Source organism: Hordeum vulgare, chromosome 7H (genome assembly GCF_904849725.1).
Source record: "Hordeum vulgare subsp. vulgare chromosome 7H, MorexV3_pseudomolecules_assembly, whole genome shotgun sequence".
Classification (NCBI taxonomy): domain Eukaryota; kingdom Viridiplantae; phylum Streptophyta; class Magnoliopsida; order Poales; family Poaceae; genus Hordeum; species Hordeum vulgare.
In genome coordinates, this window is record NC_058524.1 from 606,190,274 (window position 1) to 606,200,360 (window position 10,087).

A 10,087-nucleotide genomic window follows, 5' to 3' on the forward strand; every position below is an offset into this window, starting at 1 on the left:
CCGTCACAGTGCACCTCTTCCTCCTCCCTCTTCCTACCAAACAAAGTATCACCTCAGCATGTATCAACACATACATTACTATCAAACAACAGCAAATGCATGGACTCAACATGTTTACACTGATCATATATCTTAGGTGGGAACAACCATGCTAGATAGGGAATACAACCAAACACGAGATTCCTCTCCCCGCCACCGGCCGCCGGGACGAGGGCCAGAGGGAAAGTTGATCCAGGGGAATGCGAGCGAAACCTGAAGGCCTTGTTCGGTTCCTCCAAAATTGAAGGGGTTTGAAGGGGACTGGGAGGGATTAAATCCCCTACAAGTCAAATTCCACCTCAATCCCTTCCAATTCTCTTCAATCCCCTCCTCGATGGGATTAACCGAACAAGCCCGAAGGAGAGAGTTTGCCTTAGACATGAAGGGTGTGTTTGGTTTGTGTCACCGGGTGGAATGTAACGGGTCCGTCCCGTTCCTAGAGGTCGTTCTTCTGTTTAGTTGGGTCTAGGAATCGGAACCCACTCATTCCCTGGAATGGCATATTCCTTCCAAATCCGGAACGCGCTGGTACCTCCGAATCGGTGGAACGACGCGGAACGCCTCGCGCTCTCACATTTCCCCCGACGCTGCCCCCTTTCTCAACCTCGCTGGCCACCTCCCTCCCTAAGCCGCACCGTCGGCCACCTTTTGCCGCACCGCTGCCGCCGGGAACACGCGCCGCCGCCCCCTGCATCTGCTGCGCCGCCCCCCTGCATCTGCCGCGCCGCCGCCCCCTGCATCTACCGCGCCGCCGCCCCCTGCATCTGCTGCGCCGCCGCCGGGAGCACGCACCGCCGCCGGGAACAAATCCATTCCATTCCATTCCATCCCTCCAACCAAACATCAAAATGTAACCATTCCGTTCCTTTAAATCTCCTCTACCAAACACAAGCACGGAACCAAGCCGTTCCAGTGGAATGGAACCATGACATTCCGTTTCACTTCGTCCCCGAACCAAACACACCCCAAGGGAAGGAGGAACTCTAGACAATATTATAGTACAATAACTTTTTTTTTCAAACAATAGTATATACAAGAACTTAATCATATATTTGTTTAATGAAAGCAAGAATTTAATTGCAAGTCCCATCAAATACAATAATTTAATCAATAGCTTGATCCAAACTAATTAAGCACAGGCTATGAATATAACGTAACTGGCATTGTCACCGTACAGCAGAGAATGGTGCACTGATCAGATCTTGACGCCATTTCCTCCGAACCTCCTGACGTAGGGGTCGTGCATGGTCTGCACCGGCACCACCGGCATGGCGCCGAACACCCCGAAGTTGATGCTGCTCTGGTCGTCCATCAGCGAGTACTCCTCCACCTCGTCGCTGCTGTAGTCCGCGGCCTCCTTCTCGTCCTCTTCCTCGTCCTCGTCCCCGTCGCCGGAGTACACGCTGTTCTCCGTCTCCATGAGGTGGTCCGCGTACTTGACGCTCTCCATCCTCACCGCAGGCCGGACCTGGGCGTCGACGTTGCCCCCCTTGGAGGCTGTCGCCGCGCCGTCAGCGGCCACGGTCTCGCCGCGCAGGATCCGCACGACGGCGCGCATGTCCGGGCGCCGCTCGGGCTCCCCCTGCACGCAGAGCGCGGCGGCCTCGAGCATGCGCGCCAGCTCCGCCGCGTCGTAGACGCCCCGGAGGCGCGGGTCCACGAGGTCCCCGAGCCGGCCGCGTGCGATGAGCGGCTCCGCCCACTCGGTGATGGTGCGCTTGGCACCCGACGGCAGCCGCTCGATGGGCTTCCTGCCGGAGACGAGCTCCACGAGCAGAATGCCGAAGCTGTACACGTCGCACGCCCCGGAGACCTTGCCCCACATGGCGTACTCCGGCGCGAGGTAGCCGAGGGTGCCCTTGACCCTGGTGGTCATGTGGGAGACGCCGTCGGGGACGAGCTTGGCGAACCCGAAATCAGCGACGAGCGGCGCGAAGTCGGAGTCAAGCAGCACGTTGCTGGCCTTGATGTCGCGGTGGATGATGCTGGGCGACGCCTCGTGGTGGAGGTGCACGAGCGCCTCGGCGGCGCCGACGGCCACGCCCACGCGGCGGCGCCAGTCGAGGGTGGCGTCGGAGGCGAACTGGCCGTGGAGGTGCGAGAGGAGGCTGAGGTTGGGCATGTAGTCGTACACGATCATGCGCTGGTCGGCGGCGGCGCCGGCGCAGTAGCCGCGGAGGCCGAGCAGGTTGCGGTGGCGGACGCGGGCGAGCACCTCGACCTCGACGGCGAACTCCATCTCGGCCTTGGAGTTGTTGTTGTTGGGCTTGAGGCGCTTGACGGCGATCTGGACGCCGTCGGGGGTCTTGCCCCAGTAGACGCTGCCGAAGCCGCCCTCGCCCAGCTTGTTCTCCTCGCTGAAGCCGCCCGTGGCCGCGTGGAGCTCCTTGTAGCTGTAGATCCTCCACGTGCTGCCGCCGCCGCTGCCCGCCGTCGCCGCCCCCGCGCCCGACGACGCGCTCACGCACCCGTGCCCCACCTTCTCCGCGCCGCCACAGCAGGAGCTCGCCCCGGACCCCATGGACCGCCTCCGGCAACGCTCTCTCTCTCTCTCTCTCTCTCTCTCTGTCGGTGCAACGCTGTTTGGCAGAGGAGAAGGAGGAGGAGGGATCGACGATGAGCTCGATCGGCAGGCTGCGTGGTGTGAAGGAAGGCAACTGGTGTGAAGGTGCTTCTTATGGTGTTGGCATGCACGGCGCGGCCGGCGGAGATGTTTATGCGGCGGCGTATGCTCTGCTGGTTGACCTGGCTGGTAGATGGTTTGGTGCCATGCGTCTGCATGTGGAAGGATGGAATTGGGCGGCGACCTGTGTCAGGGTGCCTGCGTCGGCATGGAGATGGAGCGGAGCGGGCGCCAATTGCAGGGCAGGAGAGCAGGGGGGTGCGCGCTGCCGCCAAAAACTTGAACAGGTCAAACTGGCCCGGCAAGTGGTCGATCGTGCTGTCCAATTTTTCCAGGGACACAGGCCCAGCAACAAGTTAAATGTTATTGCTGCTGACCACGGCCCGGCTTGTTTGTTTCTTTCTTCTTCTATTTTTTTCTTTCTAAAAGGATGATAATGCTAGATGCATACAACCGTCTTTATTTTTATTCAACATAGTCTGGTAATATAAATACATGGATTAACCCGAAGCCATCTATCTCACGAACAAAGTCGCAACACCTACACACTTAATAATTGATAACGTGTCGCAGTCGCATGAACGCGCACTATCTAATGTGGTAGCCTCGCGTAGCTGGCCGAGAGAACCACCCGGTCCGTCCGACCCATAGCGTGCACCGTATGCGCATGCTCTGGATCCACCGCTATCATCGTTCTATCTCCGAAAGTGATCAACGCATTGACCTTATCAGGCCCACTTGTTGCCGGCGTCACCACGCCACGAGCCTACGCATGTCCATCAACCCGCGTCAAACATCAAGACTCCACTGCACCAAGCCATCAAGATCCATTGTCTTCGATGCGGTAGATACAACACCGCTTCACCTATTGGCCCCTTCAGTCAGTACATGCTCCAAAACAATGCCCCCAAGAGGGACGAAGAATGATACCGAAGTCCCCGTCATCACCGATCTAGGAGACCCATATCTAGGGTTTCCCCTGAAGTAGATGCCACTAGAGGGAGAAGGACACCCCATCTCCACCTCCAACGAGCCCACACGGTGCCCACCATCACAATGCACTCATGACAACGCCTTCGAGAAGAACAAGGCGGCCAGAGCGCCACCGCCACCCATCGCATTTAGGGCTTTCACTCGAGCGGCAATGAGGTGGGAAGAGGTAGGGCAAACCAGAGCGACGTCTCTAAGAAGAAAACCGCCACGCTAAGGCGTCATCGCCGTCATGGTCGTCGTAGCCGGCCATGGTTATCCCGATATCGATGCCCACCACCCGCTCTACCCATGGCCGTGTGATCGGCTAAAATGGCCAAGATCTTATGTGATGGAATGCACTAAGTCAGAACGAGATGCAACTGTTAGATCCGGCATCGTTGACCATCGGGACAACAAAGCTCCTTCCTCAACCTCTAATTAGTCATCGGTCGCCCGGTCCATCGATCTGCAACCCGCCAGCCCCTCCTCGCCACACGAAAGGGTGGACTCGCCACAGGGTCGTCGCCCCTGATCCAAGCTCTCCGCCCACATATCGGGAGGAGCAACGCAAGCTCCACCGCCACATTCCTTTGATTTAGCAGTGCCCAGCTAATTTAGAGCATAAATCATACGTGGAGATTCCTTTTTAATGATGGATCTATAGTTCCATCAGTGTGCAACACCCCAAATGTAATAAAATTTACATCGATGTCCTCGGTCTACGAAGTGACCACTACTATTGTGAGAACAAGCTGTCGACAGGCCGTTGTCGCTACTCCCTTACCAGAGCTCATAAGTCTTCATGCATGGGACCCTTAAGGACCACTAGCCTACAACCTGAGTCATCACCGTTGAGTCCTTGAATTGATCCCAAGCACTTGACACCATATGCTGCCATTGCGATCCCATGAAGACAAACCCTAACCTCGTCATCTCAAGGAGACGACAAAAATGTCCATCGACTCCAACCCGAAGGATGAACTCTATGAGGACCACACAGAAGACCAACTCGAAGATAAGACGCTAGTGTCCGCGTGAACACATCCTCTGCTAAACAATACCCCCATTCCTAAACTTTTAGTCCGAGTCAAGGCATCAAGACTATCCTCCCCACAACATCAAGCACTTAGACTGCACTTTAATATTGTAGTTCCCTGCCTCCTAATGCTAGAGTGGGTCAGCACACTAGGGGAGCCAATGAAAATATAGGTGTGAATATCCCCTCCGATGTCTAGGGTTTATCTAGACGATAATCGTTGTTATTATTGATGGTTAATTTATGTGAATAGCGGCATATCCTAACTCCTAAGTGCAGAATAGTGGCTAGGTCATTGAGGCACATGCGTGCCAAGATGGGCCAGCCCAGCTACGCAATTTTCTTTTGTGTTTTTTTTCTTTTACTTATTTTTACCTTTTTCATCCAACCTTCTTACTATTCTTTTTTATTTGTAGATTCTTTTTATGTTTTTGAAAAATAGGTTTATTATCTCTTCAAATAGTCAAACTATTTTATGTTGGACCAAGCTTATATGAAAAAAATATATTCTAAAACACAAATTTAAAATGAAAATATATTTCATGATGCCATCATACTTCTTTGATATTGTGGTTGTTGGCATTTTTCTCTATAAACTTGGTCAATATAAAAAAGTTGAATTTTATTTTTTTAACAAACTTATGTTTTAAAACAGAGATGTACACTTATGTCTTCTCACTTTTGCCATTTTTGTTTCTTTTTTAGGACAAATATGTAACCCATGACAACAGGGAAGGAGAAAGGGCTCCTAGTCCCCACAAAGGGCACCGAGGGTGTAACAAACGCGCACCCCACCCCACCCCACCCCACCCGACATTCCCTTTCGTCCCACTCAATTGCAGGCCAAGCGATTATGTGTCATTTCCTTTCCTTCTTTTTCTTTTTTGTGTTTGTTTGCTTAACAAAAAAAATTGATATTTCAAAAATGTTGTATATTTAAGAAACAAATCTAAATTATTATGTATTTCAACAAATCTAAATGAATTTCCAAAATGTTCGTGAATTTGAATTGTTCCTGTATTTTCAAACATGTTCACAAATTTGATTTGTTTTCTCAAATTTCAAATATACATTCATGAATTTGAAATGTGTTCTCAGATTTTGACAAAGTGAAACAAGAAGAAAAAAGAAATAACAAAAAAAATAAAAAAACACAAAAAAAGATGTTGGGGATGTAATTGGGAATTAGTCAGCCTATATGGAAGGCACTCTCGCTAGGGGGGGGGGTCTGTGTTTGCTTGGTATTATCCGACCTATGCACGGAATAGGTTCTGCCGAAAGAAGAGACATGTTTTCAGACTGCTGCCGAAAAACATGAACTGGTCCTGGGCCATAAGATGGGATGCGGGCTGGTGTGGTTCTTTCCACTTACAAAGACCCAATGCGAGTTATATTGTTGTCGACCTAGTGAGAAGAGGCGTACCCTATGTCTCGCATTCAGCGAGAAGGGAGGAACCCCTCGCTGAAGGGGGAACCCAGAAGGGCCAGCCCACAAGCACGGAAGGCAACAACCTAGTTTTTTACATTTTCTATTTCATTTTCATTTATTTATTTAAATATTCAAAAAAAATGAACAAGTATTTGATACCTTTTGAATATGTATTTTGAAAATGTTAAAGAATTATTTGAAACAATGTTGATCCTGTATATAAAAATGTTAATCAAGCATTTAAAAAAAATATGTTGAACATATATTTGTAAAAAGTTGAACAAGTATTCTAAAAATAATGAACACGTATTTGAGTAAAGTTGAACATGTATTTGAATAATGTTGAACAAGTATTTGAAAACATGTAGATCATGTATTTAAAACTGCTGAACAAGTAGTTGAATAATGTATAACAAAAAATTGAAAACGCTGACTAAGTGTTAAAAATGTTGAATAAGTATTAAAAATGTTGAATAAGTATTAATTTTGTTGTTGCATGTTTTACGTGGTGACCATGGGCATCTAGTAGGATCGCATCTTACTTACGCAAAAACCACAACAGAGATATATGAATTGCTATTTAACCTTATACAAGGACCTCCTCGGTCAAATCCGATTCAACTAAAGATGGAGAAACCGACACTCGCCGGTCATCTTTGAGCAACGGAGTTACTCGTAGCGATGAAACCAGTCTCTCGTAAGCGTACGAGTAATGTCGGTCCGAGCCGCTTCGATCCAACAATACCGCGGAATCAAGAAAAGACTAAGGAGGGCAGCAAAACGCACATCACTGCCCACAAAAACTTTTGTGTTCTACTCGAGAAGACATCTACGCATGAACCTAGCTCATGATGCCACTGTTGGGGAACGTCGCAAGGGAAACAAAAAATTTCCTACGCGCACGAAGACCTATCATGGTGATGTCCATCTACGAGAGGGGATTTCCAATCTACGTACCCTTGTAGATCGCACAGCAGAAGCGTTAGTGAACGCGGTTGATGTAGTGGAACGTCCTCACGTCCCTCGATCCGCCCCACGAACCGTCCCACGATCTAGTGCCGAACGGACGGCACCTCCGCGTTCAGCACACGTACAGCTCGACGATGATCTCGGCCTTCTTGATCCAGCAAGAGAGACGGAGAGGTAGATGAGTTCTCCGGCAGCGTGACGGCGCTCCGGAGGTTGGTGGTGATCTAATCTCAGCAGGGCTCCGCCCGAGCTCCGCACAAACGCGATCTAGAGGAAAAACCGTGGAGGTATGTGGTCGGGTTGCCGTGGCAAAAGTTGTCTCAAATCAGCCCTAATACCTCTCTATATATAGGTGGGAGGGGAGGGGCCTTGCCTTGAGGCTCAAGGAGCCCCAAGGGGGTCGGCCGAGCCAAAGGGGGAAGTCCTCCCCTTTCAAACCGAATCCAACTAGGTTTGGAAGGTGGAGTCCTTCTCTCCTTTCCCACCTCCCCTTTTTTTCTTTCTCTTTGATTTCTTATCCCTTGGCGCATAGGGCCTTCTTGGGCTGTGGGCTGGTGCGCCACCCCCAAGGCCTATGGGCTTCCCCGGGGTGGGTTGCCCCCCCCGGTGAATACCCGGAACCCATTCGTCATTCCCGGTACATTCCCGGTAACTCCGAAAACCTTCCGGTAATCAAATGAGGTCATCCTATATATCAATCTTCGTTTCCGGACCATTCCGGAAACCCTCGTGACGTCCGTGATCTCATCCGGGACTCTTAACAACATTCGGTAACCAACCATATAACTCAAATACGCATAAAAAAACGTCGAACCTTAAGTGTGCAGACCCTGCGGGTTCGAGGACTATGTAGACATGACCCGAGTGACTCCTCGGTCAATATCCAATAGCGGGACCTGGATGCCTATATTGGATCCTACATATTCTCCGAAGATCTTATCGGTTGAACCTCGGTGTCAAGGATTCATATAATCCCGTATGTCATTCCCTTTGTCCTTCGGTATGTTACTTGCCCGAGATTCGATCGACAGTATCCGCATACCTATTTCAATCTCGTTTACCGGCAAGTCTCTTTACTCGTTCCGTAATACAAGATCCCGCAACTTACACTAAGTCACATTGCTTGCAAGGCTTGTGTGTGATGTTGTATTACCGAGTGGGCCCCGAGATACCTCTCCGTCACACGGAGTGACAAATCCCAGTCTCGATCCATACTAACTCAACGAACACCTTCGGAGATACCTGTAGAGCATCTTTATGGTCACCCAGTTACATTGCGATGTTTGATACACACAAAGCATTCCTCCGGTGTCACTGAGTTATATGATCTCATGGTCATAGGAACAAATACTTGACACGCAGAAAATAGTAGCAACAAAATGACACGATCAACATGCTACGTCTATTAGTTTGGGTCTAGTCCGTTACATGATTCTCCGAATGATGTGATCCCGTTATCAAGTAACAACACTTGCCTATGGCCAGGAAACCTTGACCATCTTTGATCAACGAGCTAGTCAACTAGAGGCTTACTAGGGACAGTGTTTTGTCTATGTATCCACACAAGTATTGTGTTTCCAATCAATACAAGTATAGCATGGATAATAAACGATTATCATGAACTAAGAAATATAATAATAACTAATTTATTATTGCCTCTAGGGCATATTTACAACAGTCTCCCACTTGCACTAGAGTCAATAATCTAGTTCACATCACCATGTGATTCAAACGAATCCAACACCCATATAGTTATGGGGTCTGATCATGTTTTGCTCGTGAGAGAGGTTTTAGTCAACGGTTCTGAAACTTTCAGATCCGTGTGTTCTTTACAAATCTTTATGTCATCTTATAGATGCTGCTACTATGTGCTATTCGGAAATACTCCAAATATCTACTCTACTATACGAATCCGTTTCACTACTCATAGTTATTCAGATTAGTGTCAAAGCTTGCATCGACGTAACCCTTTACGACGAACTCTATAACCACCTCCATAATCGAGAAAAATTCCTTAGTCCATCAGTTACTAAGGATAATTTTTGACCGCTGCTAGTGATTCAATCATGGATCACTCTCTGTACCTCTCAACAGACTTTGAGTCAAGGCACTCATCAGGTGCAGTACCCAGCATGGCATACTTCAGATTCTACGGCCAAGGCATAGAAGACGACCTTCGTCTATTCTCTTTATTCTGCCGGGGTCGGGTTTTGAGTCTTACTCAAATTCACACCTCACAACGCAACCAAGAACTCCTTCTTTGCTGATCTATTTTGAACTTCTTCAAAAACTTGTCAAGGCATGCATCTTGTTGAAACTTCTATTAAGTGCTTTCGATCTATCTTCATAGATCTTTGATGCTCAACGTTCAAGTAGCGCAATCCAGGTATTCCTTTGAAAACTCCTTTCAAACAACCTTTTATGCTTTACAAAAATTCTACATTACTTCTGATCCACAATATGTCAACCACATATACTTATCAGAAATTCTATAGTGCTCACACTCACTTCTTTGGAAATACAAGTTTCTCATAAACCTTGTACAAACCCAAAATCTTTGATCATCTCATCAAAGTGTATATTCCAACTCCGAGATGCTTGCACCAGTCCATTGAAGGATCGCTGGAGCTTGCATACTTGCTAGTATCTTTAGGATCGACAAAACCTCCTGGTTGTATCACATACAATGTTTGCTCAAGGAAACCGTCGAGGAAACAATGTTTTGACATCCTATGTGCAATATTTCATAAATAATGCAGCAACTACAAACATAATTCTAACAGACTTTTAGCATCGCTACGAGTAAGAAAGTCTCATCATAGTCAACTGTTTGATCTTGTCGGAAACATCTTTGCGACAAGTCGAGCTTTTCTTAATATTGACTTATCACCATCATCGTCTGTCTTCCTTTTAAATATCCATCTTTACTCAATAGTCCTATGACCATCAAGTAGTTCTTCCAAAGTCTACACTTTGTTTTCATACATGGATCCTCTCTCGGATTTCATGGCCTCCAGCC

The 10,087-nt window shown here is 48.5% G+C and overlaps 1 pseudogene; it reads right to left on the reverse strand.

The window, feature by feature from the left end:
- Nucleotides 1-1,202: 1,202 nt before the first annotated feature.
- On the reverse strand, nt 1,203-3,074 carry LOC123413347 (annotated as a pseudogene).
- Between the last annotated feature and the right edge of the window lie 7,013 nt (nt 3,075-10,087).